Source organism: Loxodonta africana, chromosome 11 (genome assembly GCF_030014295.1).
Source record: "Loxodonta africana isolate mLoxAfr1 chromosome 11, mLoxAfr1.hap2, whole genome shotgun sequence".
In the NCBI taxonomy this organism is placed as follows: domain Eukaryota; kingdom Metazoa; phylum Chordata; class Mammalia; order Proboscidea; family Elephantidae; genus Loxodonta; species Loxodonta africana.
The window spans coordinates 52,278,262-52,287,274 of NC_087352.1; the positions used below are offsets into that span (position 1 = coordinate 52,278,262).

General features: G+C 40.2%; 1 long non-coding RNA gene across 1 annotated transcript; it reads left to right on the forward strand.

Moving 5' to 3' along the window:
* Positions 1-494: 494 nt before the first annotated feature.
* Positions 495-6,470, forward strand: LOC135232852 (uncharacterized). Its single transcript, XR_010323447.1, has 3 exons — positions 495-1,008; positions 2,433-2,554; positions 3,625-6,470. It is a non-coding gene; the product is annotated as an uncharacterized LOC135232852 (long non-coding RNA).
* Positions 6,471-9,013: the final 2,543 nt, after the last annotated feature.

Here is a 9,013-nt window from a genome sequence, read left to right on the forward strand (position 1 = left end):
ATGCCATCCCACTCCAGTAGCGATGAAACCACTAATATCTCTTTTTCAGGTTATAGATCCCAACAAGGAAGGCCAATTATTTCTTACTGATGAAATGTCAGCAAGTAAGAAGCTGGGTTCCAATTACTTTGGAAGTTTTTATCTTTTTTCCTTCTATCCCACCCACCTCTTTTTCTCAAGGACAAAATTGTATAAGAGTGAAAAGGAGGGTTTGAAAGAAGTTAGAAAAGAAAGACCATTTTAATTTATTTCAGTGCACATCAAATCTTGATGTCAAATCCATCTTATTTAGTTTCCCATTTTAGCCTTGTAGTTCCTTTTCCTTACCCATTTAAAGAGTTAACATTACATGATTGGTGTATAATATTAAATAAATATAGGGTCAACTCTTAGTTGTAATTGACTTGATGTCACACACGTGTTAGCTGCTTTGCTTTCAGGTGTTTCCTTTTGAAGGTAATAAATATTCTTTTTATTTCTCATTTCAGGAAGAGAATATATCCAGCAAGCTGATCCTATTTATAATATTAAGTGGGATGTGTCGTAAAGCTAGGAGTCCTGAGTGACACAAATGTTTAAGCACTTGGTTACTAGCTGAAAGGTTGGCAATTTGAACCCACCCAGAGGCAGCTTGGAAGACAGCCCTGGCGATCTGCTTTGGAAAGGTCACAGCCTTAAAAATCCTACGGAGCACAGTTCAGTTCTACTCTGACAAGCATGGGGTCTCCATGAGTTGGAATCAGTTCAATGGCATTTAATAGCAACAATCATAGAGCTAACGGTACAAAGAAAAAATTACGTTTGGGAGTTGGTGGAAATTTCCTTAGAAATTAGATGTCTAATTTTCTTCTTTTACAAACGGAGAAACCAAGGCCCAAAGAGGGTGTCTTAGTTATTTAGACAGAAATACCACAAATGGGTGGCTTTCACAAACAAAAATTTATTTCCTCACAGGTTAGGAACCTAGAAGTCCAAATTCAGGGTGCTGGCTCTAGGGGAAGGCTCTAGGTAGGTGAAGGCTTTCTCTCTCTTTCGGCTCTGGGGGAAGGTCCTTGTTCTTTGGATCCTTGGTGATCTCCATGCTTCATGGCCTCTATCTTTTCCCATCTCTGCTTAGTCCCTTGCTTTTTTAATCTCTTTTATATCTCAAAAGAGATTGACTTAAGACACATCCTGCACTAATCTATCTCATTAACACAACAAAGAAAATCCATTACCAAATAGGATTAAACCACAGGTATAAAACCAAAAACCAAACCCACTGCCACTGAGAGGATTCTGACTCATAGCAACCCTATAGGACAGAGTAGAATCAGTCCATGGGGTTTCTAAGGCTGTAAATTTTTATAGAAGCAGACTGCTACATCTTTCTCCTGAGGAGCAGCTGGTGGGTTTGAACTGCTGACCTTTTGGTTAGCAACCTAGCACTTTAGGATTTACAACACATTTTTGGTGGACACAATACAATCTATAACGGGGGCAAGTGATTTGTTGACAGTCACAGCATTTAATTAGTAGTAGACCAAGAATTTGAACCTGGTGTCTCCTGGGCCCTTGTCTAGTACACTTCCCTTTGTTCACTGTCTCCTCTAATGGTTATTTGAGTGTGTATGGTCTCCTTTAGGTTCATTGTCACATAACGTGAAACAAAAATAGTCAAATGATTAAGGTCTGCTTTGAGCTGTAGTTCATCTTTCTACAGTTGTATTTAAGAACACCATTTGATTTTGCCCTGAAATAAAATGAACAAATGCACAATATTACATGATAACATTTCTAAAGCTAAGTGAATCACAGGGAAGGATATAGACATGACAACATCGATAGAGTCTATGCCAATTATCGCGCCTCTCCTATGGGCTAATTACGAGATGCTTGCTGGAATCTGCTTTTCATTTTCATTCACTGGTAATGACCATGCCCTCCTTCAGAGAAGATTTATTTTCCCTCCACCTCTGCTTTTACTAAGCTAAGCACTTATCTTCATCTCATGCAAATGAAAGGTGTGTATTCCAAGCAAGAGTGTGAGTGTGTGTGTGTGCATGTGTGTTTGTGTAATTAAGACATACATATTAACTTTTTAGCTGACACAAGAAGATACAGCTTCAAAATATTGGAAATTTGCTCCAGATAGAACACATCTTCATGTCCTCCATTCTATATAAAACAAGTGATATTTACAGGAAGAATTCTCTATGTAATTACACAATTATTAAAAACATAGTAGTGAAGTAGGAGCTTTTATCAAGTCATTCAAATTAGTGCTATTTCATACTAATCACTATCTACTTGAATGTGTATTGCTTGGATGTGACTGTAGAAAGCTCATTAAATAAATTTTCTTTAAAATTTAATTACTGGGGACTTCTTCAGATAATAATGATTATGGGTATAATTAGGATCTTTGTTCCTCTTTGTTGTTCGACTAAAAGGTACAAAGACTCAGAGAAAAAGAGATCGAAATTGCATATCCAACACTTGGAGAAGTAGTTGTCACAGGCGTTGTGGAATATTAAAGAGAGCAATCCAGTCGAGGAGCAGCATCAAGATCGAAGTATGGAAATTGTAATTTGGCATTTGGTTATTTAGTCTTTCATTTTCTTCCGAAATTGCCAGGGTTGTATTCCTGAACTAAAGTGAGAAACAACGAAAGGCCGTTTCCTTTACTGTTTAACTGTAGAAGACGTTTCAAAGGTATAATTTCTTCACTTGTAGAACCTGCAGGGCCTAGATCCTGTACTTTGGTGGTTTTAGCTTATGTGAGAGGTGTTGTGTGTTCCCTCTTGCCATGTTGAATAAAACTGGCATATACCATCACTTGAGGCAATGCCTTCTAACTCTCTGTCACTCAAAAAAGGCATTCACACTCTGCATAGTGAAGTTTTTCTGACCTTCTTTCTAAAATGGTGATGGAACCTATGTATAAACTGAAGGTTATAACATAGCCCTCCTAAGAATACCACATTTAGAAGGAAATCCATGTTGAAGAGAACTGCTGCCTGTAATTTCTAGATTCCAATACTATGACACTCCTCAAACTCCCTAAAGCCAGTTCCAAATCAGTATTTTAGCACACAGAAATGCTCTCTTCAGGGAAACTCTGAGCTAGGAAATGAATTGTGAATATTTTGTCAAAGACTCCTGACAAATGAAAAGAGCGAATAGACTTTAGCTCATCTAAACCTGACAGAAATTATGCTTATAAACAACTGAAGCAATCAGGAAATACAGCTAAATAAGAAAACCACCTATAAAAACAAAGAGGAAGTAGAGACTTTCGTTTTTCCATTAGGCGGGATGAAGGGCATTCCATAGACATCAGCAAAAACCTTCTTACAAAGAGCCTTCTCGTTATCAGTTAGGACCCTGTGTGTAAGCTGCTGTGCTGGGTGCCCCATAAAGAATTCCCACTTTCTTTGTCATCAGAAGGGTATACAGAACCAAAAATGCCACCGAGCAGATTAACACATGTTCAGAAAAAATGTAATTGGCTGTGTGAGGGACAAACTGATTGATATCTACCTTGTGTTTGAATTGCTCTTGGCATTGAGGGCTATACCAATTACTTACAGTCCCTACAGTCAGGTAGGTTGAGTAACAGCTCTCTGTTTTCACTTTCATAAGAGATATGTGTGGAAGAGGAGGCAAAGGAGGAGCAGCAGGAAGAGAGGAAGAAAAAAAAAGAAAAAGAAAAGGAAGAACAACACCAAGAACAACAACTCAGTATTTTTTTCCTGTCACTGAAAAATCTTTCAAGAATGCTGGAACTTTCTTAACAGGAAGTAGAAGACGTAGGTGTGATTGTCTTCTGTGGGACTCCTACAGTTTTCTCCACGGTTTCCACAAGTATAGAAGTCAGCCTTCTATCCCATCCCAACACTCAGTATTGTTGTATATACTGACTAAATTCAGAGTTTTTATCAGTGGAGACAACAGAAACCAGAGGCCACATTGAGCAGAGGACAGAAACCAGAGGCACATTTACCACAGGGGGCCCTGAAATGTGTGTTGTCAAAAAGACAGAGATGTGACCATGGGGTGTCCCAGCCAGAAGGTTCTTTGTCCATCTTAGTGGATGGATATTTGACCTACTTGGTTTGTCCATGCATCAAGGACGATGGTTCTGCATCAGCCCTCACTTCTCACATACAACTACTTCAGCAGTGGGAAGGCATACACATAATATGTAGGCCTCTTAAGAGGTAGTTCAAGGCTAAGGCTTATGGGAGGCATATGTGACTGCTTACATCTCTGGCATTTTAAAGAACTTTGAAACAAGTGACATCATCATTAGTCTAGATTTTATGGGTTATGATTTATGAAAAATACTATCTTCTCTCATACCCAGGCAGATTTGCATGCAGTTTATGCTTCATTCTTTTTAGGTGTCTGCTGCTTTTGTTTCTCTAAATCATTATGGGCTGTTTTGAGGGATTATTAAATCTACAGAAGGATTTTTGCACCTTCAGTTTCTGGAAGCGAGAAGATTTCAGATATCATATATGTTAAGAGAGGGTAGGTTTTATAAAGCAATAATGTTGTAAATTGAGAATGGGTAAGATTATCTCTAAAACCCCTTCTGAGTCTAATATTACTTGATTTGGTAATCTTGGGTTGACTGCCTCAGATGGCACCTCCTAAGGGCCATATATTACGCTGGGTGTGACTAGGTAAGGATAGCCGACAATAATGGACAAGGGGTGCCTTAGGCAAAAGGTAGGTGAGCACCCATTGTCTACCAGATATGCAAAAGGAAATCTGTCTCTTCAGCCTTCAGGCCTTCTCTTGACTTGGATTCTCACTGCACATCTCTTTCTCTAATAAAGCCTTTCCCTCAGCCACAGACCAACAGGGTCACCTGCCTCCTGGCTGCCTCAAATCCAATATGTCTCTAACGGAACTCATCATTGTCTTTGCCCCTCATTGTTTTACCTTCCTTTATCCTATCCTGACTCTTGTAAGAGTGAGCTAACCGGTTTCCTCTCCTCTAGTCTTGCTGTCATCAGATCCACTCACTCCTCTAATCTGCATGATCTTACAAAGTGCGATACTGACCACCTCTGCTTTTATTTAAAAATTCTTCATGGCCTCCAGAATAAAGCCCGAGCACCTCAAGATGGCATTCAAGGCTCTTCCACAGTCTGGCCTTCATTGACCTTAACGGGTTTTTCAAGGGCATCTTCTAGAATGAGTGCCCCCTCCAGAATGAAAGCTTTATGAGGTCAGGAACCTCACCTGTTCTGTAATCCAGGGTAGCCTGGCTGGTAAATAGAAACTACTTAATAAATATTTGTTGAATAACAAACTTAATGAGTGCCACTATCCGCCTCATTTTTTAATATCTACTACATAGGTTGACTTGGTTTCCCAAAATACACTGTTGTTCACACCTTCATACCTTTGGTCATGCAGTTCCCTCCCCTTGGAACATTAACCCTGCCTTTCTTTTCTTAGCTTAGTTATCTTGTGCTGCTATAACAGAAATATCACAAGTGGATGGCTTTAACAAACAGAAATTTGTTTTCTCACAGTTTAGGAGGCTAGAAGTCCAAATTCAGGGCACCAGCTCTAGGGGAAGGCTTTCTTTCTCTGTCGGTTCTGAGGGAAGGGAATTGTCTTTTTTCAGCTTCTGCTCCTTGGCCCCTTGGTGATTTTCAAGTGGCATGGAATCTATCTTGCCCTGTCTCTGTTTGTTTCTCTGCTTGCTTGCTTAAGCTGCTCTTTTATATCTCAAAAGAGATTGCCTGAAGACAACTCTATGCTAATACTGCCTCATTAACATAGCAAAGAAGATTATAACCACAGGTATTAAAAAAAAACATCTCCATCAAGTTGATTCAGACTCAGTACAGGGGTTAGGATTTACAACACATATTTTTAGGAGACACAGTTCAATCCATAACACTGGCTAACTCATTCTCATCCATCAAGGCTTAGCTCAGGCGGTGTCTTATAGGAAGCACTCCCTGAGCCTCCAAGTGGGTCTAACGATTTTTTTCTCTGTGCCTCAAGAGCATTCTATGCCAACCTCTACCTCTTACCTCAAATCATATTGAAGAACAGTGTTTGTGTCTGTCTACTCTATTAAATAACAAGCTCCTTGAGACCATGTCTAGCACAGCACCTTGGACATAGTAGTCGCTCAAAAACAATTTGATGGACTGATCTCTACCAGGGCTTTGGACTGGTTTGACCCACTACTGAAAATTGCATTTCCAGCCCAGATATACTGGGATAGAATCTATCTTTGACCAAGATCCCCAGATGATTCTTAAGTATACATTATATATTATCTGGGGTGGAAATGCAAACTCTCAGCAGGGGGTTGAACCAAAATAACCGGTTTGAAGTCCTGATTGTACTGAGATTTTTTCTCATTCTCTCAGTTCTGTGCTAGCTCTCACTTCCTCTGGGAGACCTTTCTTACTGACCATACTGTATTGGCCCTGCTAGAATTTCTACAATGTATAGTCCTGGAATCACTCATCTTCCAACTTTACTCATATATATGTTACCATATTGTTTTAAGCTCTTGCTTTTATAACAACTGTAAGTTGAAAGAGAATAAGGGTAATATTTTATTCTATCTTGCCCACCTGAGACTATTTTGCCATGCGTAGTAAAATACTAAGCTGTCCTTTTTCCTCATTCTTTCCTCTGATTTAAAATTTCCTAATAAACTCAGAAATGCTGCAGCTTTTCCCAGTCTCTCTGAAACTTGTTCCAGCCATTCTGCCAAAATTCTTTGAGAATTTTTGAAGTGTGGCAGTTTCTTCCAACTTCACTCAATCATCCATTACATGCTCACTTACTGAAAAACCAGCCACTCTGTATGTGAGGAGGCATGCGTTCTCCATAGAAGAATAAGAAAGAGAAAGAAAAAAGCCACACACATTAGCGCACAATGCTGCAGAAGGTGTTTTCCTGAACTCTAGACAATGGACGCTAATGGATCATTTGTGCTGTGTGCTGAAGCTTTTTGAATTCACAACAAGAGAAATCATCTCTGATGATGCTTTACTTAGCCAAGTTCTCCAATCAGCCAAATTATAAAAACTGAAACTTCAAGGCTGAAGTTTCAGTAAAAAGCTGAAACTTCAAGGAATGAGACCATCTTTGCAGGGACAGAAAGTCTGTTTGGCAGCTTGACTACTGAATAGCATGTGGAACAAGCTGGGAAACTGTCTAGAAAGGTGATTATATGTACAGAACCCATTATACTGTGAGTTAATATTGCCTACTCCTTTCTTTTTCCTTCAATAAGAAGTCTTAATACTTCCTTTGTACTGCAGGGATATTGAGCTTCTATAACACATCCATCCCAACCCATCAGTTCAGGGTCCAGATGAGGGATATGACTTGCGAAGGTTTCCAGAAACTTGCAGATGTTAAAGCACCTTTCATTGTTCTAGTTCCTCTTGGCACTGAATCGGGATCCCTAGAACCAATTCAAGGAAGCAGTTTAAGAGTAGAAAATGCTTCTTCTCATCAAAACCCAAATGCAAATGTAACAAATGGATAATGGCTTAGTTCAGAGCCAGGAGAAGGATTGGTAAAACAGAGTCTTCCATTAATCAAGCTTCTCCACAGAGGAGTGGTAAACACCTTTGGAAGTTTCTTTGAAGGGTGTATCTTGCAAGTGGCTGGTGGAGTGTAATGACCCGTCCTGGTCAGGTTCTTATGCTGCACCAAAGTTTGTTCCTCTCCAAAATGAGTGTGATGATCTAAGTGAACTTCAGGCCCTTTCTATCTCAGGAGAGTCTACAATTCCATGTCATTTATGTATTTGTTTTCCTTATGTCACCAGCTAGTTTGCAATCTATTCAATGAGAGGAATTATGGCTCTTCTGTCACTGAGGCACCTGGAGAATCCTGATGCCCAAGAAGTGTTTAGGAAGCTCCCAAAAAGAAGAAATTCTGGAAAATTCTGAATTATTGAATAACTTTGATTTACTGCATCAGGGCAGGTGTAATAGGGTTAAAGAAAACTAACGTGTAAGTCACGAACTGTCCCCTGAAGAAAGGCACAATGAAATCATTTCACAACAAATATTCATGGGCCACCAGCTATGGGCCAAGTATGGGCTTGGTGTTGGGATGCAATGCAAACATGGACATGGCCTGTGCTTCCCTGGACCTTACAGTCTGGTGAAAGAGTCAGGAAAATAAATACATGTGGGGTTACAAGCTGTGGGAAAAGCTGTGAGGAAACAGTGCATGGAGTAATGAGAGACTAAAACAGACAGGACCCCTGGCCCAGTGTGGAGGGGTGGTGGTCGGTGAAAGGAGGCCTCACCAAGGAAATGACTTTTGAGCCAAGAATGGAAAGATTAGCGGCAAGGCCTTGGCACATGCTGGTTCCTCTGCCTGGCAGGCTTTTTCTTCTACTTTACCTAGTAGCCCCCTCCTTACCTTTTCAATCTTACCTGCATTTTTCCTTCTTTAAAGAAGCCTTCCCTGAATTCCCCAGATTCGTCAAGTCCAAATATACACATTCTTAAAAGCACATACCTTTTATGCCTGGTGTTTTCACGTAGCATATACATATGTATAATTGTTTGGCTTCTTCCCTGCCCCACTCAATTAGGAGAATGATTATCCTGGGTTATTTTCTCCCATTTTAGCCCTAACACCAAGTTCTAATGCTTGGGTAAAGGAGATGAGTGTTGATGTTGTATGCCATTGGGTTGATTCTGACTCGTAGCAACCCCATGTGACAGAGTAGAACTGTCCTATAGGGTTTCCTAGGCTATAATCTCTAAGGGGGGCAGACTGCCGGATCATTTTCCTGCAGAGCCACGGGGTGAGTTCGAACTGCCAAGTTTTTGGTTAGCTGTCAAGTGCTTAGCCATTGCTCAACCAGAGCCCCTTAAAGAAGATGAAGGGAAAGGGCCCTTCTGGCAAAGGAAAACTGTATGCGTGAAGGCCCTAAATATGTAACCTAAACCAATAGAAATAAGTGATTACCAACAGTGAGAGTAAGAAGGCTGCACAGAAATTCTAGATTAGAGTC